General features: G+C 43.2%; 1 protein-coding gene across 1 annotated transcript in view; it reads left to right on the forward strand.

Moving 5' to 3' along the window:
• The first annotated feature begins 8,335 nt into the window (after positions 1-8,335).
• Positions 8,336-23,987, forward strand: part of ARHGAP32 (Rho GTPase activating protein 32) — a 198,014-nt gene continuing 182,362 nt past the window's right edge. The window contains exon 1 of the mRNA XM_044439533.1: positions 8,336-8,399. The gene's annotated coding sequence lies outside the window, so the exon portion shown is untranslated. The remainder of the gene's footprint in view (positions 8,400-23,987) is intronic.

Consider the following 23,987-nt stretch of genomic DNA (forward strand, 5'->3'; position numbering starts at 1 on the left):
TTTGTCTGCAGGTGGTACCATTATTCTGGCTACATAAGAATGAGTACTTCCTATTTGCACATATAGGTTGAATAAAATAATTCATATAGACCATATAACTCAGTGACTTGGCATTTTTTAAAATTGGGCTCTTAAATTTCCGGTGCATTTCCTGTTAGTGAAAGGAGCTTGTGCTCAGCATTTCTTGGTTTGTACAAACATTCTAGTGTGCGGCACAACATTCCGTGGCTTAGAAAACATGTAGAGAAGTTTGTGTTAGTGGCTTAGTACTTCGTAACCTACCTGCAAGGCCATCACTTCGTTTCCAGCCTTGCTATGATATACAAAAACACTACCTCAGTAATAACGTCTCTGCAGACAGTGCTGAAGATTAATGAAGCTGCATTGCTTGTGTAGCAAAGTATATCCTGAGGCCAAATATGGCGTGTCAGCAACAAAGTCCTTTATAATAAGCAGAAGGAGGTAAGGGAACCCAAATGGGCGACAACTTCACGTAAGGGAAATCTTCATTTTGGTTTTCACAATTAGGAATCACATACCCAGAATGAAGATGTATTTATTTATTTAGGAGACTTCTATGCCGCCCCATTCGCCGAAGCCTCGGGGCAGCTCACAACCATGAAGATGTTCTCAATGCATTTTTCACTATGGGAAACAATAATGGAAACATAATTTATATATTTTATTTATTTACTATTATGTATTTAAAACATATTTAGACCATTCCTTACCAAAGTCTCAGGACAGTTTAACAATAAAACAATATACAATAAAACACATCCTAAAAAAATTCCAACCAACAATAAAACACCAATTAAAACAATCAGATCTTAGAACATTGGGAAAATAAAAGGTTTTAGCCTGGTGCTGAAAAGAATACAGTGAATATTTATTTTTTAGAGACATGGTTAGCTCTTGGCTTTATGTTCTAGTAAAGCATCTCCTATTTAATTATTGGCTGCATGGAAGGATGAGCCCTTCATAGCCTTCTGTTTGATATGTGCTCAATGCAGAAAACCCTCCTTGCAGTCATTCTGATATAACTGAGGATGGCAAGCTTATATGGATCTGGAACCCGGGCTTTGGAGCAGCTCTTGGCGGGAACCACATGGTTGCCCTAAGCACTGTTCAGGTTACCCCAGTTGCTTCAAAGCTGCCCCCCACCGCCATGTGCACACACAGTTGCTAAGGGGGAGCTAAGTGTCCCCCATGCACCCTCTTTCTCTCTCAGGTGCACACATGTTGTTTCTCAGCCTGCTTCGTGCATAATAAGCAAAGGTCACAATCGCCCTGAAAGAAGACCTTGTCCTCTTTCCTAGTGGTGATCAATTTCACGGAATAATGTAACACTGAATAGGCAGCCTCACGGTGATCAGGTTTTAGGATGGCATTAAATGTCACTGGGAGCTCCTACCTGCACATTCCTTTTCAACCAAGGCTTATCCTGATTGCCAGCCAAGCGAAGGCCACACTGAGCAACTCAAAGGTGCTGTTTTTTTCCTGTGTTTGCACAGCACGGACAACTTCCTGAATTGCCACCTGTCATACTGGATCTGCTGACATGCACTCTCCCATTAAAAATACAGACTCTCTCACCTCCTTAGTAAGCTTTTCTACACCAGGCTGAGAATTACTTTACTTAATTTACTTTCAGTTTCCACAGAATTGAGATCCAACACAAAGCTTTTCCTGCCCTGTTCTTTTGCCACACCCCTCTAGGTGGCACAGTACCATGGATCAATATTGCAGCTGCAGGAGTAGGAAAACCCCTTTATTTCATTTCCTGGAACACTACCCTATTTTCTCTGCTCGAAAACAAAAGAATTCAAAACCAGAACTATACTCTTGAAAAACAAGTGAAACTGGAAGATCGTTACATCTAAAGCATCTAAAGAGCTGGCAAACAACTGTGAGCAACTAATCCAAAGTGCACAATACATACCTTGGCTAGGAAAGCTCTTTTGCTGGTCATGAGTACTTTAGAGTTTTGAGAGACTGACAAATGGAATTCACTGTTAATACAGAGCCGGGTAAGGAACAGGATGATCTCCACATGTTGTTTTTTTCCAGCTTCTATCAGCTCCAGCTAGCAGGTCATAGAGGAGGGGATTTCTGGATGGCACAGGTTCCCCTGTCCCCTCCCCCACCCCTGCACACACACACGCACGCATGCACGCACATGTATACATATATATGTATGCCCTTCTAGCAAGTTGAGCATAGGAGATGTCTGTGGAGATAAAAGTCTGTTTGGCACAGTGGCACTGTGGACATGGTCTGGTGTGGACAGTCCATTGGTGTCCTACAGCACACCACGGACTGTTTCCTAGAGGAATTCATTCCATATAAGTGCATTTTCCTGGGGAACTGGAGGAGCCTATCCATCTTCTGCTGGACTTACAAAAGGAGCGAGAGCAAAATCTGCCCACCACCCTGAGAGCAAGTGTCTTAGCTTTGGTAATATGCAAGTCCTCTCTCTGCATGCGCACATATTTCCGCTTATCCTGAATGCATGGTAAGTCAAGAACCCTTCATCTCACCAGTGCTTGTGGACAGTCCCGACTTATTTCAGTGTCTGATGAAATACAGTAAAGTGTGAGATGATCAAAGACTGAAGTGAGTTCAGGACTGATTATTCCAGATTAAGCTTAAAAGACCCTTATTAGTCACTGTCTGTCCTCACCTGCATATTTATAGCCAGAGATTTAAAACATCTCATCTCTGAAATTAACTGAGTTTCCAGTAGCTACCCTATCTTAAAGTGCTGCCTTAAACCGTCCCTGCCTGTTTAGTCCCATAGAAATGGTTCTTCATCTGAAAACCAGCAGGCTTGCATAGGTACCTCACCACACCCTTTCCATCTTTCCTGTACTACTGCATATGTATTTTTCGGGGCATGGATGTCTGTGCAATGCATATGTTTCCTAATTCGCACCATCCTCTTTGGAATGACATCATATGCTCACTTTAGGCCTTTTCTCCTCTGAATAGTGTTCCCCGACAGAGAGAAAAACACGTGCCATGGGGAATATAACAAGTTATTTCTACAGTGTTTGGAGGAAATAATTTTGGTGGCCCGGAGTTCTGAGGTAGCAGCCTACTTTGTCTGACAGCTAAAATCAAGACACTCTCCACACTTGCCTCAGCATATACAGTACATTCCTTCAAACATGCTGTCTATTGAGGAACCCACAGGACTTCATTGCCTTGCAGACCATCTTGGGTTGCGTCGTCTGGAAATGCACAGCTTGTTCAAAGCGCTACCCCGTGCACACCAAGAGTGCCCACAAAACGCTTTCCAGGCACTCGAGACTCCACAGCTGCCGGCTCTGTGTGCAGCCACACTCTGCAGTGAAGCACAGAGTTGCAGGTCAGTTGCCAGCGGCACAATTCCTTCCACCTGGCACAGGGTGGACTCTGGGTGGACCGAACTGAAGCTCTGCCCTGATTAAACTGGCAGGCAGGAAACAGTCACAAACAGCCTGAACTTGCTCACAGAGACATCCTGATCTAATCTGATCAGCGTACAATGTTGCCAATTCTACCTGAGATACCATGTTGTAAGTTCTCTCTCTCTCTCTCTCTCTCTCTCTCTCTCTCCCTCTCTCTCTCTCTGGGATCCTATCTGATATAATGCTGCTAATCCAATTAGGAAACAATGTGACCAGTCCTTTTGCCAAAAACCCGTTTACTTATGAGACATTTGTCTGCTCTCCTCCTGTGTCTTAATTGTATCCCTCCAGTGTGCCTGTTTTTTTGGGTTGTCTGGCAATGGCTGTAGGTCCCCTAAATTCCTATAGGGTGCAATTCTGTGTATGTTTTGCCAGAAAAAAGTCCTACAATAGGCAGCTTATAAATACATGTATCAATCAATCGGTCAATAAACTTCCTTCCAGCACCCACCAGCCAGCCACGCCTAAGGAATGTTGTAGAAACATGTGTAGGATTGTGTCTTAAGAAATCCATCTGCAGAAGGTAATCAAGACACCACTTCTGTGTTTGCAAGTAGTAGTAAGTCCTCTGGAATGGTCAGACTAGTCCTTTGGTCATGAAAATTTGCTGCCTTTCACTTATTGGCAGGAGGAAGGTGCAGGGGCTGGGAACACTTCGGAGGCACTCATGACTCCCTACTCATTCCTTTCCATATGCAGGCACCCAGGGAAACATTTAGGAGAGAGCATGGGGGGAAGGCAACAGGCCAAGTGTCTTCAGTGGCTTCACTTGACAAGGGTCCCACTCCTCCTCTTCTCTGGAATACTTGACCCATTTTGTCATGGAAGTAGGATGACAAGTCACTCGCATGTCCAAGACCAAGCAAATGATTTATACGCTGCTTCCAAGAAAGCCACACATTTTTGTCAAGCCTCTTGAAAGAGCTATGGGATGAAGCCCTCAGTGATGCACCCGAACAATAGAAATGATTTTCTTCTGCTGCTGTAATGGTACATGGGAAATACAGGTCTGTCTTACAAATGGAACAAATTTCCCCTTTCTGACCTTTGTAAAAGCTCTTTGCTATCGTATATGATTGTGAAGCTGAAGGGAGAAGTGCTGAACAACTTTTAATTCCAGGTTGCAAAGGGTAACTGACTAGTCACAGCAGCAAGACACAAATACTTTGAAGGTTTTTTAAAAATCCCTTTTTAGGCCACTGCATAACAGATGTTTGGGTAGCTTACAGGAATAACATTGAGCTGAGCACCTAAAGTCTTTGTCAAACATTCTGGTTTCAAAGGAATATGCTACTTTTTCATGTTTCACAGACCTAGCTGTATTCTCAGATATTATCAGTCTGAGTAGCTAACCTATGCTGTCCTGTTTTTCATATTCGCTTTTATTCCATATCTCTCAGAATGGTTGCTTCATGGCCTTAAGTACTACTGAAGTTAAACAAAGGGGTCTGTATATATTTGCACTTTTCTTTCCAATTCCTTGGGGCAAATATATATGTTTGCTATCTTCTCATCATCAAGGAAAGTGCCCCGAATGAACTAATCTCTTAAAAATCTTTTTTCAAATGCTGTTTATTATTTCATAGATGGAGATTGGTTTTCCTGCCCTGCAGGTATGTATAGGATTATGCTTCACGCTGCTCAAATGCATGGTATAATTACGTGTAAGCAAAGGATGCAGAATAATTGCTTCTTAAAGTGGTGTTCCAATGATGTGGAACAAGTTGCCTGTACCTTGATAAACAATGCCAGAACTGCCTTACTTTTCGACAAGCAGTTTTCTCATGCCAGATGTAGCACACTCATCTGATCCAGCAGGACTGTGTCAGAAATATAGCTGGGTGCTACATTTTATTGCTTCCCTTGCCTTCTGAACTCTTCACATCTTGTGCTTACACAAACAAGCAAAACTGCACGTGGGAAAGTGACCTGAGACTATGGGAAATACATTAAGTGGGAGAAAGAGGGTGACTTCATGGCCTCCATTTCCTGAATCTTCACACTGTTTGAAGCAGTTGCAAAAACCTTGCATTCTTCAAACAGATGTTTGTCTTGTTTTCTTCATGTCGTGAGATTTTGTTGGTGTCTCTAGTTTTCATCACAGAATAAAAGATGTGAGCATTCAAATAGCAACTTTTTTGTAGCATTGACCAAGCAAGATAGCTGCAAGAAAGGGTTTCTTTTGTGTGGTGCTTCAATTCCTGCCAAGATGTTCCGGGTCAGGAAAGGTCAAGTTTCAGAGGTCATGGATGTCAGCCATGGCTGCACAGGGACTGGCATTGGAGATACAGGTCCAGCCTGGGAAGGAGAGAGTTGAGCTGATGGAGTACGTAATGAGAAAACATACCAGTCTCATCCAGAAAGCAAGTGTTCAGAAACAGTGAAGTGCTGTGTCAGGAGAACAATTCTAAAAAACATCTTTTGGGAGAGAGTTTCCAGAAAGATGTATGGAAATATTTCCAAATACTATGGATCTGCATGTGCGCAGAAAACATTGTGACTTATCAGGATCACAGTTCAATTTACTTAATGAAACAAGCTACTTAGTATGCTTTCCATAAAGGCAGGCATAATATCCCTGCTCCATATGGGATGGTTTCAATAATTGCTTCGCACAAGCAGTTATCATAGTATGAAGATCTCCCATCTCATTGGTTTTGGATGATCTACACATTTGAGTGGTGTATCAGAGGTCAGCCTGCGCCCAGATCCTTTTTTAAGGTGACAAATCATATAAATAGTAGTGGTTTTGTTGGGATTTTTTTACTTTTTCACATCAGTTACTTTTCAGTAACTTACGTTTGAAAGTGAGAATAGAATCTGGGGCTCTGTTGGTGCACAACTGGACAGCATGAGTGATGTGGCTTTCACTTCCCTGTGAATAAAGTCCCTTGAGCACAGTGTTACACACTTGTGAGAAAGCATTTGTATTTATTTAAAATATTCTGGCCACCCTTTAGGACAGTTACTTTCTCTAGACGGCACACAACAGTAAAAGTTACATCATAAAAACAGCAGCAAAAACAGCAAGAACAACAAACATTCTAAAAAGCAAGAAACAGCAGCAGGAAACAAAATCTGCAACACACAGCTGCAGCCACAACCCTGTCTAAGAAAGCCTGATCAGAGGAAGGGTAAATGAGGAAGCTTTCAGGACGAGGTTTGTACCCTCGGTACTCCAGCCTCCCTTCTTTTCCTAAGAGTTGCCAAGATCAATTGCTTTATAACCCTTTACTACTGATGCACTGCTTGACTTCTATTTCTTTCAGTTCCCAGTTATTGTAGTTTCTGAGGCAGCAATCCTAAACACACTTTATTCCTAAACACACTTTATAGCACTGAGCACAGGGAGACTTCCAAGTACTCACACCGTTCTTTGTGCACTTATGGTACATTAAACCCATCGTGTTTAGTGAAGGCTTTTCCCAGTCGAGTGTACTTGGTGTTGTGGTTAATTAAGACTACTGCGCTTGGATTTGGGAGATCCAGGTTCTAATCTCCATGCGGCCATGGAGGTAATTGGGTGACTTTCAGCCAGTCACAGTCTCTCAGCCCAGCCTACCTCGCGGGGTGGTTGTTATGAGGATAAGATTGAGAGAAGCATGTAAGATGCTCAGACAGCCATCTGAGCGGGATTATTTAAGTGGAACTCCTGCACTGAGCAAGGGGTTGGAATAGCCTTCCGGCCCCTTCCAAATCCACCATTCTGTGATTCTGTATGTAAGCCACCTTGTATTTGTTGAAAGGAAAAATGGTGAGATATAAATGCAATAGTCTTCCTATGCACACATTGTGTGGGAGTAAAGCCTATCTGAACTCGGGGTGACCGAAGTGGGCATAAGTTTGCGCTAACGAACTCTACTTTGGTACTACACAAATGTTCCCCCTTGTCTCGTGTTCCCAAGCATTTCCCATGACCCTGTGGCATTACAATGACATATAATTTTGTCCCCTCCTCCAGCGGAAGACACAGGTTGCCTCCGAAGTACGTGCTCCAGGATGTGCTCTAAGCTTTCGGGGTGGACTAGCCCTGGACGAAGGACACGCGCACGGAGCCCGGGCTGCATCCCGCGCGCGCCGGAATGCGTGGGGTCGGGGAACCGGCGCAGACGGCGAGCCGCTGCGTGCGTCGGGCGTCCCTGCAGCATCCAGGAGGCGAGCGCATTCAAGCATCCCCAAGTGCTGCGCGCTGCAGCCCGCTCTGTCGCCGCCGCGCCGAGCGCACGTCGGGTCCGGTGCGTGGCATGCACAGGCGCGTGTGCGCGCCTCCCCGCGCAACGATGCCGTGCCTATTTCATCCGTAGGCGCGCCTGCGGAGACGCGCGCCCTTCGGCGGGAGAGCAGGGCGCGCTCCCTCCCCGCGCCGCGCCGCGCATCCCCATCGCCCCTCCGCCCCCGTCCGCGCGGAAGGGGGCCGGGGCGGGGCCGGCGGAGCGCGCATGGGCCCTGGCCTCCAGCCCTGCCCCTGCCCCTGCCCCTGCCTCGCTGCGGCGGCCGGTCGCGGGTGCCGCTGCGGCGCTGCCTGCTGCGTCCCCCGCCTCGCGGCGCCTGGGCCGGGAAGCGAGTGAGCGAGCGGGCGAGCGAGGCCGCAGAGCGCCAGCGCCGCCGCCGCCGCCGCCGCCGCGCTCCTCCCTCCACGCCCGGCTTTTGTTGCGCGGACGCCCCCGCCCCCCGCTCGCCCCCGCCCGCGGGGGGCTCCGGCGCGGCGATGAGGCAAGGGCGAGCCGGCGCGGGCTGCCCGGAGGCGGCCGCTGCGAGGACGCGGCGCTGCTGACGCGAGGAGCAGCGCAGAGCCGAGCCGAGCGGAGAGCGGAGCGGCTGCCGGGAGCGCCGCGCGGCGAGAGGCGACCGGGCGGAGGAAGCGCTGCCGGGCGGCCGCGTTGTCTGGCTCCGTGGGGAGGGGCTGGGCGGCACCGTCCCCGCCTCTGCCCTGCTCGGCAGCCGGAGGTAAGCGCGCCCGCTCGTCGGGGGGCTGCGGGCAGACGCGCGCGGGCGGGCGGGCGGGGAGCCGGGTGCCGCAATCTTGCGCGCCTGGCCGCAGCAAGTCCCGCAGGATCGCAGGGGGCGGATCGCTTCCGCGGGGGCGTCCCTAGGCGGTGGTGCGCGCGGTGCCTGCGAGGGGAGCCGCGCCGAGCGGGAGGCTGCGCTGCATAGGCCGGAGGGGCCACCTGGCTCCTTCCAGGTGTTGCGGGACTACAGCCCCCATTAGCTGCAGTCGGCATGGGGCGGGGGTTAGGAATTGTGGGAGCTGTAGTTCCCGGAACATCTGGAGGGCGCCGCTTTGCCTGCCCCCGAGATAGGCCTTTCGCCTCATCCGGCGGGGCTCTGCATTGTCCAGGGGGGCTTCCTGCTGCGTGGACGCGCGGAAGGACTGGGGCAGGGTCTGCAGTCGGGGCGAGGGCGGGCGGGCGGCTGGGCATGCCGCTTCTGGTTTGCAGAGGTGCTTTTTGCTCTCCGCGGACCCCAGGATCGGCAGGTCTGCTGGCCACCCTTGGATGCTTTTGCCGGAGTCGAGCCGATGGATCGCTGCTCAGCTCTCTTGTGCGCGATCATTCATGGGCATGCAGCTGGAATTCTCTGTATCCTAGATGCGGATTTAGGCTATAGGATGGCATGCTTATACCACCCTCCAATGGATTAAGAGCCTCCATGGATGCCCAAGGGTAGGGGGTGGGCTTCTTGAGGGACCTGTGTGCGCTCTGGCGGATCTCGATGGGAGCAGGTTGGTGACGCTCGGTGGAGTTTTGATTCACGAGACTCCAGACAGAGATGCCGATCCAGCCCATCCTGACATATGTTTGAAGTTCTCCAGCATAAAAAAGGGCTGAAGTCCAAGTTGCATGCCCTGGATTGTGGCAGTGCCACTCCGTCGTGTGTCTGGAGCTTATTTCCAGTTCCGCACGGATCTGATTTTTCAGCGTTCACTCCGGAGTGAGTGTTATGTTATAGGTGACCTTATGAATACGTGTATGAATAAATAATGCTTAGGTCTTCTGAACAGATGCAGGTAGACTTTGCCTGCATGTGTACTGGAGTCCCATGATGCAACCTTTGTTGTCCACCAGCTCTTTCATTAGGAGGTGTTAAGCAGGGTGGATGGTCAATTATTGGGATGGGGTAATAATGACTTTTCTGAAGCTGGAGGCTAGACCCACTAAAGACCAATTAACCTTTGACCAACTAGCCTCCCATGTCTCTGACTAACCTTCCACCCCTTGCGACATGCAACACCCCCCTCCCCGCATTCACTGGGCTGCTTATTTCATTTTGGGGAGGGGATGCCTCTACTGTGCTTTTCCTGGGTGTCAACGTGCCACCTTGCACGGTGAAGATCTAGTAATTAGTCTGTCTCTTCTTGAACGTAGTGGGAAATAGGAGGATGATTTTATGGCTTGCTGCTCTGTTGTGAATAGATTTCTGCAGCTTTGGAAGGGGTGGGAAAGTTGTGCTGGGGCACGTAGGCAAGGGCTGAACGACTGAGAAAGAACGTGGTTGTATTCCAGAGTGTGCTTGTGCAGCCAAGTTGCGTGGTCATTGCACTCTGGGCTTGCATCAGGATAGGGAGGGCGTCCGTTATAAGCCATGTGTGTGGCAGTGCCTTCTCTGTATTTGCTGCTTATGGTGTTCAAATTAGCTGTGGAGAATGAAGCACTTGTGAACAAGTTCCAGCTTGGAAGCTGGAAATAAAAAGGATCTTAGATTCCCAGTGAAATCTTCAGCACTTAACCATCTGAACTGTTGGGCATTGACCCTGCATTGTAATCAGATTTTCTTTCCATTTTGTTTTTCAGACTGTTTCAGATGCATATCTTTGTTTATTCTAGCTTATAACAACATTTTCTGTTTGTTTCTTTGTTTCAAACAAACTTGGATTCTCCCAATCATGCTTCTTTTTCTATTTGTGGGGAGTTGTAAAGGCCTGTTGCACTTCAGTTAGATTATTTAAACTTCATTATTCATTTGGCACCTTTGAGGTCCCCTTATGAGATGTGAGCCACTTTGAATTTCTTAAAACAGAAGAAAGGTAGGATCTAAACCTAATAAATAAACAAGTTTAATGACAGTGATGACAGGATGAGATGTAGTTATAATCCATGAGAAGGACCAGTTGGAATTCAGTTCCACTGGTGTCTTTTAAAGTGGAAGTTTATGTCTGTAGGAGTTTTTTTTGGGGGGGGGAGCAGCAAATAAGTGATCTTCCTTTCAATATTGAATTTTTGTTTCTTATTGTTTAAAGTGATGTGTTAGATATTTTTGAAGCCGGCCCAGATTGCTTTTTTATCCAAAGTATTCCACCTGGTTTGGTTTGTCATAGTTTGCATTAGTCACTGCTGCATCATCAAGAGTAGTGTGAGGTGAGAAACCTTGAAGCTATAATAGTATCTCACTGTGCACATTTTAATGTGTGGATTAAGTGGTGTAGATTTGTTGCTTGACCTTGAATAATTTCTATTGCCTTGTAAATTTTAGAAGAAACTTAGAACTTGATTCAGCTGGGAAGCATCCTATTAATCAAATGCTGGTCTGAGATACATATCAGAATGTAGGTCAAATTGCAACAACCCAGATTCAGTCTAGATATCAGGAAAAGTTTCCCCACTGTCAGAGCAATAGGGCAGTGGAACCCATCTACCTGGAGAGGTGGTGGGCTCTCCCACGTTAGAGACACTCAAAAAGAAATTGGAGAGCCATCTGAGTGGGATGGTGTAACTTGGTGTCCTTCTTGGCCCCTTCCAACTCTGCTATTCTATGATTGTATCAGCCATATAAATGCCCACTGGTGTAAGCATGCTTATCTTTCGGCTCCAAAATTTTCACTGCTGCTGGGAATGAAGGTGCAGCCTGTGCAGGAGGAAATCCCCCCCCACCCCATGCCCAGTTCTTTAGAAGTTCTGTTGTAAAGCTTGTTATGATTTCCTTTTTGTGACCGTTTTTCTGGCTGTATATGTAAATTGATAGATTGTCTGGTAAATTTCATGTGTTAAAATGTATTGAAAGTAGCAACACAATGGATGAAACCAAAGATAAATGATGGTACGTTTTGATGTGAAGAGCAGAACTTATTCTCCTATACCCTACCTTCTGCACTTTTCAGTACAGTCCTAACCGTGTTTATGAAAAGTACACGTAACTAAACACGATTGATTTCAGTAGGATTTCCAAATAAAGTTAGGATTCCAGCCTTACCAATTTGCTCATCAGGTTTAATCTAGAAATCTCATTAGTTATGAATATAGTCTTCAAAATGGTAAGGGAAGGGAAAATTTCACTTTTATTATGCCTAAAGATGAAAGAACTAGAGCACAGTCAAGTTCAGAGGGAACATGTATAAATCAATAATTAAAGGAGGAGTCAAGTCTATTTCTGCATAGTTGCATGTATATTCCAAACTGAAGAATTACGAAAGCTGCTTATGAGTTAACCTGTACAGAAAGTTCCTTTCCATGGTGATGCATAGTTACGGTAGGGCTGCAGTCCTTGAGAGACCAATGGACACTTTATTGGTTATAGTAAATGAGGGTGCTGTCCAAGGGGGAGGATCATGGGCATCCTATGCCATGTCAAAGGCATGCAGAGGTGAACCGTCCCTCAACACTTTGGCTCTGCAAGCAGCTGGACTGCTAATTTTGACTTCCTCACTGGGTGGTCAGGAATGGTGGGGAAAGAAGCTGAGGTGCCATGAGGCTGCATCACACATTGCTGGTGCCAATCCCCTGCCACTCTGCTCCCTAAATCCCTTTGCTGGGGATCCTGAGAAGCAGCCAGTGTGGTTCTTTCCACCAGGTAGGTGGAGGAAAGAGACCTGAACATCGATCTGAGCTATTTTGCAACTTTGGGTCTGGGAATTTGAAACAACACCATCACAATGCAAACCAGCATCCATTGGGTGGCTCTATAATATATAGAAATTCTTATGGAGCAACTGTGCAAGCAGATTATGAAGAGGTTGAAGAGGTACTTACACTTGATTGTTTTATATTATTTATTTGATTTATCCCCTGCCTTTTTCTGTTAAAGAACACAGGAGTGATTCTCCTCTTCCTGAGTCTTGTGCTGAGAGTCTGTGACTGGCCCAAAGTCACCCAGTTGGCTCCATGGCTGAGTGGGGACTAGAACTGATATAGCCTGAAGTGTCTGATCCTGCCTAGGCTTGGCAGCTAAGCAGGGTCAGCCCCGGTTAGAATCTGGAGGGGAGGCTTGAGTCCTGCATTGAGCAGAGGGTTGAACCTGATGGCCTTCTAGGCCTCCGCCAACTGTATGATTCTGTGGTTCACCCAAATTGTCTGAGTCCCAGTCCTGCACTCTTAATCACTATACCACACTGGCTCTCTGATGTTTGAGTATTTTGTAACCAACTGGAGATAAGAATATTTTTCAGTTTTGAGAATACTTTAAGATGTGAATTCCTAAAATGGTGACATATTCCAAGCATACTCGAACATGTACTACTCTTGGCAGTAAGCTAACTGAAGCTTTTCATGGCATGCAAATGAAGGGCAAAATAGTTGAAATGAATTGATAGTTCGGTGTTTCAGTAGGCCCTTTTTGATTGGTCATCTCCTTAACAAAGGGGTTTTCTGTAGATTGTCAATGTTTTATCCAGGCTTCATGGAAGAAAGTGTTTTGTGAGTTGGCACCGGCTCCTTGTGTATAGCAGTGTGCATGCATGGGGTTCTGGACCTGTTTTGTAAATAAGGCAGAGGTTTGTGTGTTTTTCTTGCTACTGAAGAGTTGGTTTGAAGCTCTGAATTTATTATATTCTTTGCACTGTAGGGAATGGTGGCTGACAATGAGCAAGGGCTCTTTTGAAAGATGTATCGCTGGTCATGAGAACATGGAAGAACATCTTTTAGAGTTTTGCTGAACAGGGAAACTGATTATTAGAGAAAAGAGCTTGCAATGTGGGACCATTTCTGCAGTTCATTGATTTTTTTGGGAGCGGGAAACACACTTTTGCCCCTTTGCTGTGTGCCTTCCTTGTAGTATCTGCACAGAGGGATTGAACTGCTGTTGCTGAACCTGGGTTTGGGTGGTGGTGCGAAAGGGATGTCTCTCCCTTTGCTTTTCAGAAATGAATACCTGCAGACATCCTTTATTTTGGCACAGACTTTTGCTTTGCTGTTTCTTATGTTTTCATGCTGCTCAAACCTTTATGTAACTCTAGATGGATGCACACTGTGTACTCTTGTCTGAATACCTTTTGTTGAAGCAATTGACCTTCAAAGGTCAAATGCAAAGTTGTCCCTTAACATCTAGTTAAAATCGATAGGCAGGCTGCTTCTATAGTCCCTTTATATTGGTGTCTTTATGCAGGACTGATGCCTCCTGGGAAAGCTGCGATCCTGTGTACTTTAAGCAAGAAAACAGAGAGCGCGAGTACAGTGTAAAAACAAAAGACAGTGTAATCCTACCTGCCTACACTTTTAACATCCCTGGTAACAGTGTTGCCATGCTCTCATTAAGAAGTTATGCAGAAGGGACACTCCCGCTTCTGCATGAATCAAATGCAGCACCTGCGTGACTATTTGGTGACCTTTCCCTGTCTAGTCCACACCCTCTCCCATGCATAGTGCACAAATGCCTCAAGAGGAGCCATAGTACCTCGTCAGGCCTCCATGATCCTGTATCCAGGAGGGGAGCAATTGATGCCTGCATTCACAGGCTATCTTGGTTTCCTCTTCGGGCTGAACAAAATATTCACACTTTTCAGAAATTGCTGAAGAAAAAGCAGCTGCAAGGTCCTAGTCTGGAATGGAAAGAGCGTTGCCAGACAAGTTTTGTTGCTTGGCCTCTATTTGCCCTAAAGCTGCTGTTTGCATTAATAGCACCTTCAGGATATTGCCTGTGTGTGTGTTTTCAGTAGGAAAACATTTCGGGACCTTGGTCCAGATAACCTCCTTCCCATTATTTTTCTTCAGAACCTTTAAAAAGGGTGAAAGTGTCCTTTGGCACCTGCACATTCCTGCCATTGCATGAGATGTTCAGTCCATGAGCGTGCATTACATGTGAACCAAGTCACTGGGTAAAACATCTGTAGGTTTCCTAGGAGAAGAATATGAATTCTGCTGTGGGAAGCCATGCTCTCACACAGACAGTGTTCAGGACACTGAAAACAGTGCATTTGTAGAGTGGTCTGCAAGGATAATACAGGAACCCCATGGATAGGAGAGGGGGAAACTGTAACAGCCAGCTGATAGGGGACAGCATCATGAACTGCTCCGTAAGAAAGAGCAAAGCAAGGAGGAAGGAAGGATTGGAGGCCTGAGCCTGAACTGTCGGAGTTGATGAGGTGGCTTCCACGGGGTAAAGTATAACACTGGCAAGCACACTAACCTCAAAGAAAACCCCACTGTATTCAAAAGGTACCCCTTTTGTAGAAAATACGTTTAGAATTACAATCTGTGCACGATTAAGAGAGTACCTTGAGTTCCACAGTGGAAGAAGGGTGGGTTACACACACGCGCGCGCACGCACATATACATAGAATAAAATCACACTGAGACCAGTGGAATTTATTTCAGAGTAGAATATTTTCAAGTTTGGAAGCTGCTCCCTGTCCAGTGTACAACAGGATCAAATTGTAAGTATTCTGACCTTTTCTTAGAAGTGTCCAACGTAGTTCAAATAGAGCAAAGGGCAGAAAACTTCTGGGAGAGAAATTTAAGTGTATTGATCTTTGCCACAACTTGAGAGAAATGGGGAAATCTTTATGGGGCATTCAAACCAACCTCAATGTATAAAAAAACCCCTCAATATTTATTGTTCAAAGCATTTTAATCCCATTTTGACCATTATTGTCTCACAAAGCAGCTCCAATCAGTCAAACAGAGAGGTAGGTCTGACATCAAATTTACAAACCAGAATGATTAGAAAACAAAAGCAGAGAGAGAGTAGAGGGAAAAGAAGGAAAATATCATTTTTTTTCAAGGCCAGAAGAAGATGGTGTACTGTGAAGTATTTAGATGTACTGTAGGCTGGGCCATGTTTTCCTTCTGGGTGCTTGCATAAAAGCTCCTTAGGCCAAATTATGGAGTCAGAACTGTTTTTACGATACTTCTGCAGGCCAGGCAACTGTTGGTGTCATTGCTGGTAGCTTTAGCACACTAAGGAAAGAGTCCTGGTTCTTGAAAAATTGTCACCTGCTCCTTGTCTTGAGCAACTTGCAAAGCAGATAGAACTGGGCTGAAGAATGGATGGGCAGCAGGAAAAAATTGGCCTATGAGTTTCAATAATTCATCCAAATTTGGCTATTAGAATTAAAGTCACCTTAATTCTTTCAGATGTGGCACAATTTAATACAGCCTCCTCTAGTGCATTTCCCTCCCAGATGTTTTGCATTACAACTCCTGCTAGCCCCGTTGATCATGGACAATTTTTTGATGTGCTGGGGGTGAAACATCAAACATCTGCAGTGGCCACACTGGGGAAAGCTGGTTGAATGGCTCCGAGGGTGATCCAGTTCAGATTTCAGTTCTTTCATAAGTACTCTAGGTGGTAAGCAATTATCAGCTTCATTCCTGCATCTGCAATATGGGTATTACACTGCTCTATTTTATGGACTGTAAAGACTTTAAACACCCACAAAATGCTGTATAAGCATTAATTATCAATCCAAGCATATAAGCAGCTGTTTAGTATTAAATTTAAAGGTTTATTCACACAATACTACTGAGGGAATTTATCGCTCTCATTCTCATTCTCTCATTCAACTTAACTTCCCACTTCATTAGCTGAAATGTGTATCATTTGTTTTCAAATCCAGACGATAATGTATATCATTACCACCAAATCTCTATATATGTGTAGAATTTACTCTTCAATGTTTAAAAATACACTTATTAACATAGATGGTTATATATTGAACACAAATAACACAATATATTTCAATATACAGTAGGGAGTTTTGGTGAACTTCTATCTCATCTATAAAGTGTCTTTTCAAGTCCATATGTAATAAAAATTTTAGTATCTTATAAATTGTTGCTGCTGCTGCTGAAATTTGGATGCATCCAAAATCCAAAGGTTTTTGATTGTTATTAATTAGAAATCTTCCAGTAATTAAAGTTCTCGTAATGTAGTATTTTCATGATATAGTTCCCTTAATTAGTTATGTTTGTAGAAAACATGTATCTTCTATCAATTAAATACCAAGCAGATTTTATAATGAGTGTGGCTTCTCCTTCACAGCACAAGGAAAGCAACTGCAAACTGTGTTTAATTTTTTCTAGTTTCAGTTATCTTATTTCTCAAGAAAAATATTTCTTAAACTGGTTATTTACTAATAGGAATAGGTATTGTAATATTTACAGAAATGTTGACAATTCAAACTTTTTGTGAAACCTATGAGAGTTGCTGCTTAGAAGGTAAAAATCCAATATGACTCATTGACAAGGTATAAGATACTGAAAAGTTTGCTAATCACAAGGCTTAGGTGAATTGTTGCATTCCACAAAATGATTCTATTGGAGTCACAAGGTGTTTTAGTTCTGATTTTACTTTTGTGCTTCTTACTGATTTGTAATCTCAGCACTCTGTTTGGTGAACCTATCTTACAGTATAGGGGCACACAATTATATAAACAATGTTATTAAATTGGCAAAGGAGTCATGTCTCTCAGTGCAAAGCCCTTTCTGACATACTGATTGATAGAGAGCAATTGTTTACCCCTTAAACAGGATCTGCAGTGCCATAGGAATGCTATAAATTTCCTCCTTTATACCTATAGGAGACAGCTAGAAGCATGGAGGAAAGGATCCAGTTGAACTGAAACTTTGTAAGAGAAGTCAAAGGAGGAGAAAGGGGACATGCTGATGGGAGTGGAGAGGAAAGGGGCTTGTCCAGCTGATTTTTTTCAATTTGGTAGCAAAATCACCCCTGGATTCTTCCCATCCTGCATGGCTCTTGCCAGCAGGGCTAAAGATGGATGAATCCTTTGAGGCTCTCTGTCTGTGCTGTGAATAGTTTTAGCTGCAAAGACAGAAGAGTAGATGCCTCTCCCACATTTAAAATGTCTAATGCTCTTATGAACTAAATCTGATTGCAGATTTTCATATGATCTACACTATTCTAAAGTAGGAGGATTTTGACATCATGGAATCTTCTGAACCAAAAGTCAGTGTTTTAGGGCTGGGTGTTTTATTAAAAAAATACGTAAGTTACTATATCCCATTGACAAAAGCCATTTGTTGCTGTAAACCCTCTTTCTGTACAATAAATACTCATTCCTGTGATATCTCTTTGTCCAGTGTTTGGCAGTCCTGATAATATTCTGAGAAAAACACCATATGCTCAACTCATCACTGTACTCATCTGTGTAATGGTTATTTTAATAAAGTTCCAGTTTAGTCTTTCCCATTGTCCAGATGGAAGATCGTTTTGTAAACAGATTACATGATGCCTTTTATAATGATAAATAATATTCCTATTGGTTAATTTTTTATAGTTCTTTGATGCTTCATCATGGTTTCAAACCCACCCTAGTTCATTAGCTGACATGTATAACATGGTTTGCTTTGGCATATGTATGCCCTTGTTTTGACTTCATATTCAGCAAAATAGCTCTGAGCTGCCGTTGAAATAATTTCTACCAGAGAGCACCTTCTTATTGGTTCTATTCTGTGTTATGGCTTTGGACTAATTGGGTAACAATTCCCTGTCATTAAGAATAGCTTTCATACTTTACAACCATCTGAAACAGTATCTTCAATAGGCAGCACACAGATGATTATATTGTAGCAACTCATTGCAAGCTTGGTTGCCATGTTCTCAGATATTCCTACCTTAAAAATTTCCTTGTTAATTGAGACAACATTACCCCTCCCATCAAATGTTCTTTCTTTAATACAGGCAATGATTAAATTACCTTGGAGGAATTATCACTTCAAATTTAATGAATGGAATAGCGAATAAATATATGAACAAATAATCCTAAGGCAAGTAGGGAACTTGCTTGATGCAAGAAAAGCACCACACAGAGTTTCTCATCTTAGTAACGTGCTTGCAATATATGAGATTTGCTCATAGCTGGTGACTCAGTACACACAAATGAGATTCCAGAGTCTTCTAGTTAAATGATGCATATGCAAGTCTGAGATGTAGAACTCAATTATTGAAATGGCTGCAACTTGATTCCATTGAGAAAAGGCGGACAAAAGGTTGTTTGTTAACTACTATACAACTGGATTCAAAGGCTCCAGTGACCTTTGAATCTTAGAGGCTGTGTATCTGAAGAATGAATTGTCTGAGGAACTAGAGTAACTGCCAGGAGACAAGAGATCAGTTTTCCTGTCTCCTTGCATATTCCTGTTTTAATGTCCACATTAAAATATGCTAATTGCATATATTTTTACTTGCACAGAATGAATGTCCCTTTAATTAACCATATTCTAACTTGATTTTTCTTAGTAGCACAGAGTATTTTCAATTAAAAATGCTTTGTATTGTTGAAGTGCTGTGCAGGCCTGTATTCAAGTACGAAATGTTTTTCTTCTTGACAAATTTGGTTCAGTTTTTTTGCCCTTCTAAGCAATATCATTGCCAAGGTGGGGTAAAAACCTTTTCTCCTCAGGAAGGCAGTAGTTATAGTAAGTGCATTGCATATACTTCTGCCGGAGCTCAATTCTTTGCAACACCCTGTCAAACCAGAGCAAGCCAGTCTCAAGTAGGGAACAAGTTTGGGACTAGAATATGTGAAAGACCACCTCCTTCTACATGACTTGGTCTAGGGAGCCCAATTGACTGCTTCATTATTGGTGTTTAGATGGCCTGGTAGGAACTTCGTTTTGTTTCACCTTCATTTAGGATTCTTCCTCTGTTGTTTTGTGCCTTTGTTTCATTTTGTGAGGTTTTAGCGCTGTTCTTATTATTTCTCAGTCAATATTGCAGCATTTCAACTTAAGTCATGAGCCATCTTGAAGTTCTTGGGAGTAAATGGTGGGAGTAAATGGTGGGATGATGTATATTCCTGATTAGTAGCATAGTCTAAGGAAGTCCATGCATGCTTTCTATATCAGTATTTCCCACAAGCAAGGTTCTGTTGCATTCAGTCATTTGTACGCTGCATTGTATAATTCCAGGTGACAGGTAGAAGCAATTTCTGAGATCCAGTGGGCTTCGAACAAACTTGCCACAAATTCCTTCTGTGCGCCAAAAAATTAACAGTGTTTTCAAATCATGTTGCAATTCCTGAGTTGTTTATTTGTTCATTGGAGTTACCTCTGGTTTATTCAACCCATAAATAGTACATAGATTGTTGGTTTGCACTTCATGAAACAATCTAGGAATGGAACACTTATGCCTTATTAACTGAATGCAGAGATCGTCAATGTGGGGTGGTTAAATAACCCAGCAATTTTGCAGCAGGACATGCAAACCAGCTATCTGAAGCAATAAGGTAAATTAATACATGTAAAGAAATTTCTGGGAAACAGATAATCTAGATAGTCTGTAGTAGCAGGGTGCAATTTTGTGAGGATAATATTGATGTACTTTCTCTGATCTTTGAATCAGTGGTGGATAATAACAGATTTTTTTTTTCTGGAGCAGACAAACATGGGGACCCCTCCAGTGGAACATGACACACATAGTGAGCTCTCTAAATTTTTTTTTTATTTATTAAAACATTTCTATGCCGCCCCTTGCCAATCTCTACAGTGATTAGCTATTTTGGGGAAAGACTGCTGTAATGGAGAAAGCTATTTGGCATGCTGTTGTAAAATTTGAACAACAATAATAATAATGGTCCAAAAAAAAGCAGAATAATTATATGAACTTTGCTGGAGCATTGGTTCTGTTTATAGGGTTGTAGCTGAGCGTGGGTCCCTGTGCATTCCATAACTGGTTGCATGATGTCCTTTAGGAATGAACTAGACATGGCTGTTTGGAAAGTTGCAGATCATTCAATCAATTTGATAACTCAGAAATCACTGACATTCTTTCTGGTTAAAATATTAAGATTAATTTCATAATAATAAATCCAAAGAGTTCAGCATCTATCTCTTATGAGGCTTGGAAGAGGACTGGAGGAAATAAAAAGATTGATAACATGCAGGAAGGATATACAAGTAGAGAAAGAACTGAAGACCTATTGTGTGTAAACCTTTGTGAATAAATTCCTGTGCAAAGAAACAGAAAAGCTAGAATACTGCAAAAAATCATGCAACATTCTCAAAAGTGTTAACCTGAAATTGATTTTCCATACCTCAGTGCATGTCCTGATTTCATTTTCTTTTGGAACATCCTTATATGCAGACATATTTTACCAGTGGCAATGAAACACTAAAAATTAGAGGTATCCTTTTGAAGAAATAGAATAAATGCAATCTCAGAAATAAAAGAGTTTTCCTAGGGGGAGACATTCTGGGCTAGAATGCTAAAATGCACATTGACAGAACAGGAAAGCGGAAGCTGAAGATCCTGAGGGATGTTGCGAAAGAGTACAGGGCATTTAAAAAAGATTAATGTTGCTTGACCTCTAGGCATTTTCCCATCTCTCTTCTAAGCTTCTGTTCTTCAGCATTACCACTTGTTGAGAAACTGTGGAAGATCCTTTTTGGCCACTCCTGTATCCTCTCTTCAGCAAACAATAGTTGTTTATGTTTCTGACATTTGTGCATTTGCCTGTGTGTTTCTGTAGTTTTTATGGCCTAAAATTTGGAATGAAGTTCATTGATTGCATCATTAGCAGTTGGAGTCTCTTTGAACTTGGTCACATAGCTGCTTATAAAACAGTTGTGTGTTCCTTCATCAAGGGTGGTCATGATTTAAGGAAAACAGCTATGAGCTTTGTGGCAGATTAAAGACTAACAACTGTATTATGTTGTAAGCTTTTGGGAAGTGCAGACCACTTTATCAGACAGCTTTGGTACTAGCAAATATAATAAGTAGATAAATAAATAGAAATGTGCTAAATAGCTGCTCTGTGAAGTAGACTAAAATTTTCTTTAGAATTGTTTTAGACATACATGCTCACATTTTTACTCTCCTGAAGATCTCCTGTGTGTAGCTCCTGAGAAACATGCCTATTTGATATATCAGTAGCTCAGTCTTATCCTTCATTCTGTAGTTGCTGTAGTTGGTCTTTGTTGTATTGCAGTGGCTGAAACATAATCGCGTATAAATCAAATTATTCAGATTGTGTAAGACTGCTCTTCTTACCTTTTAAAAAGCTCTAAAATGTAACATTCTTGTCTCAGTTGCTGGTCAAAAAAACATTCTTGCACAGGAAAATATGTTTGGATCAGCCAAATGCCCAACACTTCATGTAGTTCTTTTCTGCATGTCATTTAAGAAGCATAATTCTTCCCGTCAATTCTCTGCTATGCTTTGAAGATACTAAGTACTGAAGGTACAATCCATATCCTTAGGAAGTGTCGTAATTGCACTGCATCATTCAGTATTGCCAAAAGTTTAGTGTCTTCTCTTATTTATTCATTAATTCCACTTGTATCCCACACCCATAACTGTGAGGATCTCTGGGCAGCTTACACTACATTCAACAACAATAAAGCAATTACTTATTCCATATAAATAATATGTAAAAATCAATAAATGAGAACAATAAAAAGAATAAAATTAACATCCATTTAATAATAAAACCATTGAAACAATCTGATTGAAACAATCATTTAAATAAAATCATGGCAGCTAAAATTCTAGCATGGCAGTAGCAGCAATAAAAACCAGTATAGTAAACCATTATAAAACTCACTCACTGAAATATTTTTGAAAAAGAAATGTTTTCAATTGGCATCTGAATGGCAAGAGGGAAGACACCTGTCAGATGTTTCGTAAGTGGGGCACTACTGCAGAAAAGGGCCTTCTCCTAACCATTCCCCATCTCACAGGAAGAAACATAGAAACAGAGAAACAGAGCGAGTAAGAAGGGGTCTCCTGGGCCATCTAGTCTGACCTCCGGCACCAGCCGGCTCCATGCCCACGACATGCCCACCATGTGGATGTCCAGCCTATCCTTGAACACCAGCACCGATGGGGCTTCAACGACCTCTCGTGGAAGCCCATTCCACACCCTCGGGGCCCTAAGACCTCAGTGCTTGGCCTGGGATGTATGCAGAGAGACTTTCCTTTAGATATACCAGTGCCAAGCCATTCAGAGCTTTGCATGTCACTGTAAGCACTTTGCCTTGGGCTCAGCCGGCAACCAGCAGCTGATGTAGCCCGCACAGGACTGGCATGATGTGTCCACGAAAGCCTGGCCTCGTTCGCAGGTGCACTGCCCTATTCTGGACTAGCTGTAGTGTCTGGACCATTTTCAAAGCCAGCCCCACTCAGAGCGCATTACAGCAATCCAGGCTTGAGGTTACCATGACAGGAGCAAGGCTCTGCTCGTCCAAGTAGGGATGTAGCTGATAGACCAGCCTAAGCTAGTGGAAAGCACTCCTGCGCCTTGCTTTCCAGCAGAAAATAGAGCTTAGTGTTAAATCAGTTTGAAATAACAAGTAGAATCCAAACAACTTAAGAATGTGGGAAAAACATTTTGCTCACATGGTGGATAAGCAGCTTACTGGAAATCCACAAGCAGAACTTCAGGTTTAGCTACAAGTTTATGCTGACTTGTTTTGGTTTTGGTTTCACTTGCACATTGATATGGCTTATCTAAAACTGGTTTTGTAACATGTTTTGTTTATTTTAGGCCAACTGAATAAATGTCTAAAACATCCTCTAAACTTTTCAATAAAGAAAAATTCCAAAGAGGGTGCAGGTTAGTTTTATGAATGAGAGCTCTAGTTTCCATCTAGGTGATAATCTCCATTAAATTCAGTTCTTCTTTTTTCATTCCCTAAGGCAAGGGTAGCAAAAATTAGACCTTTAGATGTGCTGTACTTCAACTCTTTGAAGCCACTGTCAAAATGACCAGTAGTCAGAAATGCTAGGAGAGTCCAAAAAAGAAAAAAAGGTCTGGATATCTATTTTCTGCCTACCCCTTCTGTGAGTATCTGTGTGATATCTACTTTCTGCCTACCCCTTCTGCGTGCTTTATCAATGTAATCCAGACCTGTACTTATCCCAGTGCTCCCCTAAAATTCAGGATGCTAATGATGTACAAATCAATAGTTATAACTTTCACTGGTTAAATCATGCAATCATTGACATATACCTAGGCCAGAGAAAAAAACTCTTTTCTAGAAATCAGCATGCGTTTATCCTTGAAACCAGTTGAACTTAACCAGGCACCACTCCAGAGAGGGCCAGTTGACTCTTGACAGATAAAAGCAGTGAAAACAAAGGGCAATTCACACCAGACCAACCCACCCTCCTCTCCTCCCCCCCAGCATCTTCTTTCTGCTTTGATATGCAAGTGGGAAAGATCACACCATTGCAACCTTTTAGTTCTGTAACCTCTTGGAAAGTGTTAACTGTGTTATATGTAAGCCTTTAATGATCATTGTATAAAAGGGCCAACGGAGGACTGCTCAGGTGCACCATCTGGAATGGATTTGTTGGCAGCCAGTTATTCTCTAGAATAAATATTTTAAAAGAAAGTCTTCCTTTGTGGTGTATTTTGGGCATATACAC

This window comes from Varanus komodoensis, unplaced genomic scaffold (assembly GCF_004798865.1).
Source record: "Varanus komodoensis strain SLA01 unplaced genomic scaffold, ASM479886v1 scaffold35, whole genome shotgun sequence".
In the NCBI taxonomy this organism is placed as follows: Eukaryota; Metazoa; Chordata; class Lepidosauria; order Squamata; family Varanidae; genus Varanus; species Varanus komodoensis.